Consider the following 9,342-nt stretch of genomic DNA (forward strand, 5'->3'; position numbering starts at 1 on the left):
TCCGTGCCGCACCGCCGCTTACTTTGTCGTCTTCTAGTCCGTGAGAATATTGCTAGGAGATTTGGATTCGAAGTTGAAAACTTTTTCCCGCCTCTGTGATTCAAACTAGGGACTCTCTGATGACGAAATAGGACAAGAGGGACGCAAAGAGGCGGAAACGAAAACTACTCCATGATTATCGGTACCTTGCTCTGCGCTCTCGCGTAGCAGCGGCCGCAATGAAAACTACTCCCGGCTGGACGTTCAAGACCTACCAGTCGTCATCGCTCCGTTTACGTTTACACCAACGTTACGATGGCTCCCGTTCCCGATTCCGAAAAAGAAGTTTTAGCAAAGATCTGCGGACTGCATTCAGCGACCTCAACTCCACACAGCGTGCAATGTTCTTGAAGGCTGCGACAGCGGGTCTGGCAAGGAAGTCTTAACGTCAAGGAGTCGGCAGCGTCGCTGTCACCGCCGAGCCACCATCACGGCTGATGTGTAGCGACTGGTACGTGCGGGCATGTTTAAATTTTTTAACACTAGTCCTCGTACGGCTGGTTACGCGTTACAGCTTGTTGGTATGTTGACGAAGCGAAAACTCCGGGAGGTGCGCTTGCAAGCGTCGAAGCGCGTTCAACATTGGATATACACAGCTCTACTTTCTTGTCACAGTTACGTGCTGTTGCACGAATTTCGTCCGAGGAGCACTTAGAGGGGCACTTGGAAGTCCTCTGCTGCTCCGCTCTTATAAACCGAGACGCATAACGAAACCATGCGGGCACGCAGAACGCATAGCCGTGAAGCAGCCCAAAACACCGAAACTCAGCGGCGTCCTGTTGCGCCAGAAATTTCACGTTTTCTTTGACTTACAGCATTCAGGTTGTCTCTTTTTCCGTCTTCCACGTGTGATAAATGCGTACTGGTGGTTTCAAAACAAAACTTATATAGTTCAATTTCGATCAAACACGTAACAATCATGCACATCTGTCAGCCTGAGAGATCTGTGGCCTCTTTCACCCTATTTCGTCATCACGCTTTTACTTGCGAGATTGGCCTGTGGCGGCGATACCTGTATTTTGGTTCTTGCCGTTTTCTACATTACAAGAGCTTAGTTTTCAGAAAGAGTGGTGTTTTATGTTTAGGAGCTGCCAACTTCAGTTTCCCCTCAGTGTCCCTTTAACGACCTTCCTTTGAGTACTCATTTAACTAGTCTTCATTGATTGCTATGTGGGCTGTCATCGTCCGTCGTCCAGTCAAGCTGTCTGTGAAAGCTTTTTGCCTGGGGGACCCCCAACTTGTAGGTTGGAAATAAAGTGCATTTGGATTTGGAAAGTACTATTAATACCACCATTCAGACTCTCCAGAACAACTGTCTGCGTTCTCGCGAATGGCATATTTGTCAATGTCAATAGGAGTAACTGCATAAATAGTTTTTACTGTCAGCCATACCTGTCTCCATTACGAGCCCATATGTGTATTTCCTTTGTGCTTGTATCCTGCCCTGTATCAAGCGAAGCAACGCAGAGACTTCCGTTATGCGAGGCGGGTAAAATGCTATGTGCGTATGTTTACGTATGTTACTTTTGTGTGTGTGTGTCATTTGATCCTTATCCTCATCTGAAGTGGCCAGCCAGATATGCTACGTGGCCAGCATTTGCAGCGTTTATTAAAGAGCGCCTCCTTTTCCTCCGTAATAAGGCTAAATTGTACGTACAGTATCGTCATTCTGAGTAAAGTCAGATCAGACCTGCAGTGATTTTCTTACATAGATGGCAGTGAAACATGGAAAAGCACGGACCTCTACTGGATATTAAATTATTTATTGAGTTGAAATTTTCCTTACATTAGTAACACGAGTTTTCATGCAGGGCCCTAAATGGGATTATGGTGCATGAATTTGTAGAGGACATTTTTCTGCGTAATTACCATGCACGGTTTATATTCACATAGACTCTCTGTATGAAGCAGGAAAGTAGGCATAGCCTAGACAAAGATCTTCAAGGTAGTTAGGCTAGCGGCAATGTCATTTTAACGTTAGGCGTAAGCTAACGCCAAAGAGAACTTTGGTGGTTTGAAATCCATACTGGCAATGAAATGAGCTTTACTTTGCTGAAGATGTCGCTAATAATCAATAGATAGCACGTTACAAAATTTTATATATAACGACTGGCGCCGACAATCTCCACTTTTATCTGCTGTTTTGAGAACCAGGATCACCATTACGATCCTTCATTTTTTGTTCTGGTGAGAAGAAAGTCTTAAACATGACTGTAAAGCTTTCCGAGAGGATATATGCATGTATGCCTCACACAAGCTTACATGCTTATTTTTGTTTCATTGTATTTGCGACAACGTAGCTTTCACCCTGTAACTATATTTCTTAAAATTCTGCTTGAGATTACCGCTACACATTGTCCATGCATCCTGTTTCCCTGGATATAGAAAGTAGTCTTTCATAACGTCAACGGAAAGGCGTCCAGGAGCCCTAAGGCAATTTACAAAACCCGCATCATGTTGTGTTTACATTGAAGGTGGCACGTACGGCCTTTTAATATGTGCTAAGCAATCACTTTGTTTTCATTTACATGGAATCTTATAGAGTTTTTTTTTAGTTGTAGACAACATGCCAACTTGTTTCCGCACGTGTCAAGACTTACTGGTTCTCAGCACAACTTTCCAGGCTTGTTTGCACTGCTGCATTCAGGAAAATTCGAAAATTGATTTTTTGGAGAAAAGAAACGGCGCAGTATCTGTCTCACATTTCGGCGGACACCTGAACCGCGCAGTAAGAGAAGGGATAAAGGAGGGACTGAGAAAAGAAAGGAAGAAAGAGGTGCCGTAGTGGAGGACTCCGGAATAATTGCTACCCCCTGGGGATCTTTAACGTGCACTGACATCGCACAGCACACGTGCTTCTCAGCGTTTCGCCTCCATCGAAACGCGGCCGCCGCAGTCGGGTTAGAACCCGGGTACTAAGGTGGCCCGATACATTGTTCCCGTCTTCCGAATTCCTGAGAAGCCTTCTTCGTAGACGACAATTTCCGAGTGAAAATGTGTATATTCAAAGCTACAAGGGTATCAAGGCACTTCCAAGGAGGATGAACCTAAGCGGAGTGGCGGGCAAAAGTTCCTGATTGGTCGCGAGTTGAAGGTTGCGCTAATCCTGTCTCGGATGTCGTTTTCCTAACCACTGAAGCCTCGAACTTGCAAAATACATTCTAGCCTTTGAAGATTCATGTTATTCATTCATGTTATATTAGCATTGCCCGGGTACTCCGAATCAGTAGCCGAGCGCCCTAACCACTGAGCCACCGCGGCGGGTCTGCTGCATTCCGGCTTGTGCAATTCTCATTGACATATGAGCTCAGGAATGACTGCTAAAAATATAAAACTGGTGGCCCGCTGTCACTGTGCAAAAAACACAGCTACGCATTTCAGCACAGTGATACATGGCTTGGCCCCTGTAATTGGCACCACACTGTGCTGTTTAAAATTTTGCTTTTCTAATGGCTTGAACAACATGATAGAAAGAAATCAGTATTGTTGCACGGACACTCTTTGTGAAATGCAGAACTGCTCACTTATAACTGATTTTACATATTGTAAATTACTGAGAATCTCATAAATTTTTTCGTGTATTTGCATTAGTATTCGACAGCAGTGTGGTAATATATGGAATTTGTAATGCATGCATAAATCAGACACACACTTCTTATATCAGTGGATAGATAAGTGTCTTTTTCTAAAACAGTCAAGTGAGGAGACCGCAAGGAGGCCTGTTTACATGACAGTGACCGCCAATGTTTATAAAGGACAGCTATGCAATGCATGCATTAACGAAAAGATACACAATAACGCAATTAAATGCTTCTAAAAAGACTGCAGTGTGCTAGTTAGAATAACTTATGATTTAACCTGTAGCTAATTTTAGCTATGTGAATTTCCCACTTGTAGTTACAAACCATTGAATATGTACTGCTAACCTAGTTTATTAGTCCCATGTCCTTGCTTCTGAGAATTTTCGATACGAATTGCGTCGTCGCCTGAAATTGTTATTGCGCGGTAGGGGATAGTTTACCTTTTAATAGGGACACTGTTCAAAATTTAGGCGCAAAGATCTCAGACCGTAGTGCAAACAATTATATATGGGAGCGGTTTTTAGCGGAGACTAGCCGACTAGCAATCAAAGGAGCTGTGTCACGATTGCGGTGTGTTTCCTTATTTCACTTACTGGAGTAGAAACAGCGCCAGCACCAATCGTTTACCGCGATGCTGTGTCAGATAATGGTCGCCTGTGGTGTTGCAAAGTTTCTTGCTACTTCGTTCGCGGACGTATGGGTAGGCCGCGCCGAGATCCATGGCTGTCACCGTCGATCGAGGTTCTACCTTTTACGAGAACACTCACAGCTAAACATGCCTCGATACCTCGAGTGATCCACAATCAATGTGAGTACGCGTACCGCATGATCCCCGCAGGGGGTCCTCTGCAGCTTGCAGACGTTGGTGAGTGGAGACACAACGGGTTCCAAAGCATCCGCAGGGACATCCCCGTAGTGGGATGATGGTGAGCAGTGTGTCACCACTGTAGAAGAACGGCAGATTGGGCGAGTTGGAAATGCTCCATAATATTAAAGCAGCGCTAATATCAGCCTTACATATCATAAGAAAGACAAACTGTTGCGTCGCACACCTTCAGTAACCCTAACCTCCAAGGAAATGAGCCTGTTGCACAGGGGATAGCATATCGGCGATAACTGCACGAGCCTTTGATGCAGTGTGTTTTTATTTGCATTTTAAATGAATACACCTGTGTTTGACCATGCGCATGTGCGTAGTTTTTGTGTATGTATAAATTGACCTGCTTACTTCAAATAAAATTTAGTTGTAAGATCAGTGCCTGTGTGTGTGTTCCCTTCTTCGTCCTTGTTGCTTAGCGCTGCTTTAATATTATGTCACCACGGGCCAGAGCACCCGCGCCTAGCCGTGCGTGGCATAGCCGTGTACGGGGAAAAGGGGATCCCGGTGGTTGACCCGATCCCGAGCGTTTGGACCTTTAAGGCCACTCGGTGGAGGCAACACATCACGTTGGCCCCAGCTTCCTGTAGACGGCACCTCAGGCCTGACCCGACCGGAGGCAATCGACAGTCAGCTTTTCCTGTCCTCCCCTCCAACTTTCACTTCCCTATATCTTTCTCACAGCTCTCCAGTCCCCCATTCACTTCTTAGTTTTTTGTTTTTTCCTTGCAGCGAGAGTTAACCTTCTCTGGCCAACCACCCGGAATTGCGTCATACTTAGTTATAATTAGGGTTAACAGCTGGCGTGGCAGGACTTGCAGGTTTCTGTCCCGTCCTGCCCAGTTCCTGTCCCAAGTTGATCTCCGTGGTGGGTGGCTGGCACCATTGCTGAAAACTTATTTTTATTGCACCCCTTCTTTCTAAATCAGATCTTTCTCTCAAAAAAGGGCGAACGATGAAGAGTTTTTCCAGAAAAGCAAAGTATAATTCCCAATGTTCCATGTTGTCCATAGCGAAACAGAAGAAAAGCCCGCAAGACTTATATCCCCGTTTTTACTAACAAAGTGCCTGACAGATAACTTGGGCCTTGAGTACAAGGTCTCATAATTGGCAAACTGCGACTTACTGCTTGAACTACGTGACACCGTACAGCACTCAAAACATGCAAACATTGTACCAATAGAGGAGATTCCTGTCTGCGTCACGTCACACCGATTTCTAAACACAGTCCATGGCGTCATATCTAAAATCGATTTTGTCCACCTCTCTGAAAAAGAAATGCTTGAAGGCCTTACCAACCAAGATGTCATAAATTTTCAGCGGATAAAGACTTGTAAGGATAACAAAGAAATAGACCCGAAACACCCGATCCTCACCTTCAACACCAGCACACTGCCTGAAAGCATTGAAGTCGGCGGCCTGAAAATAAGTGTAAGGCGATATATACCAACCAATGCAGATGTTTCAATTGTCATAGGTTTGGCCATGGCTCACAGAGTTGTCACGGCCTTAAAACTTGCGTGAAATGCTCTTCGAAAAACCACCAATCCGATGAATATGTTGTTGCTCCACGCTGCGCGAACTGTGAAGGAGACCATTATGCATACTCCAGGGCTTGTCCGTCCTGGAGGAAAGAAAAAGAAATAACCCCTCTGAAAACTACCGAAAACATTTCTTTCAACGATGCAAGAAGGCGATATGCTGAAATAAACAGATTCTCCTTCACTGCAAAAACAAACTTCGCCGATGTGGTGCGTGGGCGCGGCGTACAACACCAGGCTTCGGCACCTGTACAGGCCGCACGCAGTGAGCCTATGGCAGGGCCATCCGCGCCCCCAGGTGATGTAGCTAACACTAATCCGCCAACCCCAAAGCAGGCTGCGCAGACCCTCGGGCCAGCGGGCCTCAGGACCTCTTCCCACAGGTCGAGGTCTAACTCGAAATTCAGCGCGCGTTCTGCACGTTCTTCCAGCGCCTCTGCAGATGCGATGGACACGACCAAGGGCAGCCCCATGCCGTCCACGTCGATCGGGCGGCGGCGCTCCTTGGATCGATCAAAAATTTGAGGCTCCGAGTCACGGGGCCAAATCAAAGTTAATCTAGTTTTATCTGCACACACGCACACACCATTAAGATGGGTTTCTTAATACTGGAACTGCAGAGGTCGCGTAAATAACTTCAAAGACATAAACGACATTTTAAACATGAGGACATTTTAAACACAATTTCTCCTATTGCTTTACGTAGGCAGGAAACCAGTTTAGGCCCGCAGCACAAAAAGGTGCTAAAGAAATATACTGTCTTCCGCCGTGACCGAGAGGGGTTGAGCAGTCTATCTCGATGAGCAGGCATCATTGTGCAACTTAGATTAGCAGCTCGCGAGATCAAACTGAAAACTAGATTTGAAGTCGTTGCAGTCACTGTGGTTTCTTACAAAAACCAACACACTTTGTTGCACACATCTTCAACCACACCTCAAAGTAACACAACATGAATTATAGTACCTTTTAGAACAGTTACCGGAGCCATACTTGGTAGTTGGAGATTTTCATGCACACTCTTGTTTCTGGGGCAGTGAGAAAACCGATAGCAGAGGTAAGGTCCTTGAGAATTTTATACTATGTAATAATATTTGTTTACTGAACACCGGCAAACCTACCTAGTGCTCTCCAAGTTCAACAAAAATGAGTGTTTTAGACTTGTCTTATGGCTCGCTGTCTCTTTTTAACAATTTTAAATGAGATGTTTCAAGCAACCCCTACTGGAGCGATCATCTGCCTATTGTAATCAGCCTCTTAACCCCATCATCAGTCACCCCAACAAAACCACGGCGTTGGAAGCTTCATTTGGCTAACTGGCAACTTTTTAGAACAGAAGCCACTAAAAAAATTGTTTTAGAAAATTCTAATGTCAATGAAATAAATGAAAAGTTCACAAATTTTATTCTTGGTGCCGCACACTTGGCTATCCCTCAGTCTTCAGGAGTAGAACGACAGAACCATAAAGTGTGGCGGACACGAGATTGCAAAGAAGCAAAAAACACAACAAAATGCAACCTGGGGTATATTTCGCAGATACCTCACGCAGGAGAGCCTCATAAACTTTAAAACATCAAGAGCTAAAGCTCGGTACATACGATGCAATGCCTAAAAGGCGTCATGGCAAAGCTTCGTTTCTTCGATAAACAGCCATGTCTCATCGAAAAAAATGTGGGAGGCAGTACACAAACTAGTTGGCCGCTCCTCCCCGTTCACTGTTCCTCTTCTGACAGCCGTTGGTGTACAAACAAATATAAAGGACCAAGCAGATATATTAGGTGAACATTTTGCTACTGTATTGAGTTCCTTTCAATATACAGACTCAATTTTAAAATGCAAAAACACAGCCGAAAAAGAAAGAATGCCGACACCTGGCAGTGCTCACGAATCATATAATAGCCCAATTAGATTACAAGAAATTAACAAGGTGCTTTCTTCGATAAACAGACTGTAGTAGGGCAAGATGGTATTTGTATGAAATGCTCGCCCATCTGTCTGAACCCGCGGTAGACTCTTTTCTTGAAATTTTTTAACAAAATATGGGTATCAGGCGAGATACCGGAGGCTTGGAAAAATGCCATTATTGTACTATTGTTGAAGCCGGGATAGGTACCTACCTCCCTGAAATTACAGGCCTATAGCCCTAACAAGCATACTTGTCAAACCCTTTACAAGTGTCCTTAACATTAGATTAAGGTTTCTATTACATTCCCGTGATATTACCGACATCCATAAGTGCGGGTTTAAAAAGTCATGCTCTACAACTGAACATCTAGCCCGCCTAGAGAACACAGTCCGAGAAGCATTTATACACAGGCAACACTGCCTTTCGGTCTTTTTCGATTTAGAGACAGCCTATATGGCACCACATGGAGGTTTGGCATAATGCGGCACCTTGGAGACCTTGGTATCCGTTGTAGGATGCTGAAATGCTTGAGTGACTTTCTGTCCAGCCGTTCATCTCAAGTACGCCTGGATGCTACTCTTTCTAAGAACTTCATTTAAGAGAACGGCGTGCCCCAGGGGTGCATTTTAAGCACCATGCCTTTTATAGTAAAATTGAATTGCCTAGCGAAAATAATTCCAACCATCATGCATTCAGTCTATGTCGATGATCTCCAGATTATTTACACATCCTCTAGCGTTGCATGGTGTGAGAGACAAATACAGCTGACAGTAAATAAACTACCATCATGGCCAGATAAAAATGGTTGCAAGTTTTCTGGGCAAAATACAGTAGCTGTTCTCTTCTCGCTTAGAAGAGGACTGCGCACTGATCCCTCCCTGTATCTAAATGAAGTCACTTTACCAGTTAAAGATGATCACAAATTTCTAGGAATAACTTTTGACAAAAAGGTCTCATTCGTGCCACGCATAAAAACCCTCAAAAAGAAAGCTTACTGATCTCTGACTATACTAAAACTACTTTCGCGAAAACACTGGGGTCCGATAGGGCTTGTCTTTTACGAATTCATCGCTCAGTACACTGGCACGCTGTACATTAGAATATGGATGCATAGTTTACGGATCAGCGAAGCAATCGTGCATTAAATGGCTGAATGCAGTACATACTTTAGTTTTGCGTCTTTCCACCGGTGCGTACAGGACGTCACCCATAAACAGTCTTTATGTGGAAACCAACGAACCATCACTTACAACAGTCACAAAGTGCCCATCCAGAACACTGTTTAACAACAAACCACTAGCTATAAGGCTGCTAATTCAGCGTTTTGAAGAGATGTGCCAAACCCTTCGCGTTCTACATACATTACCTGGCATTGCTCGAAGACAAGATACACTGCCTCTA

The sequence above is a fragment of the Amblyomma americanum genome, chromosome 3 (genome assembly GCF_052857255.1).
Source record: "Amblyomma americanum isolate KBUSLIRL-KWMA chromosome 3, ASM5285725v1, whole genome shotgun sequence".
Classification (NCBI taxonomy): domain Eukaryota; kingdom Metazoa; phylum Arthropoda; class Arachnida; order Ixodida; family Ixodidae; genus Amblyomma; species Amblyomma americanum.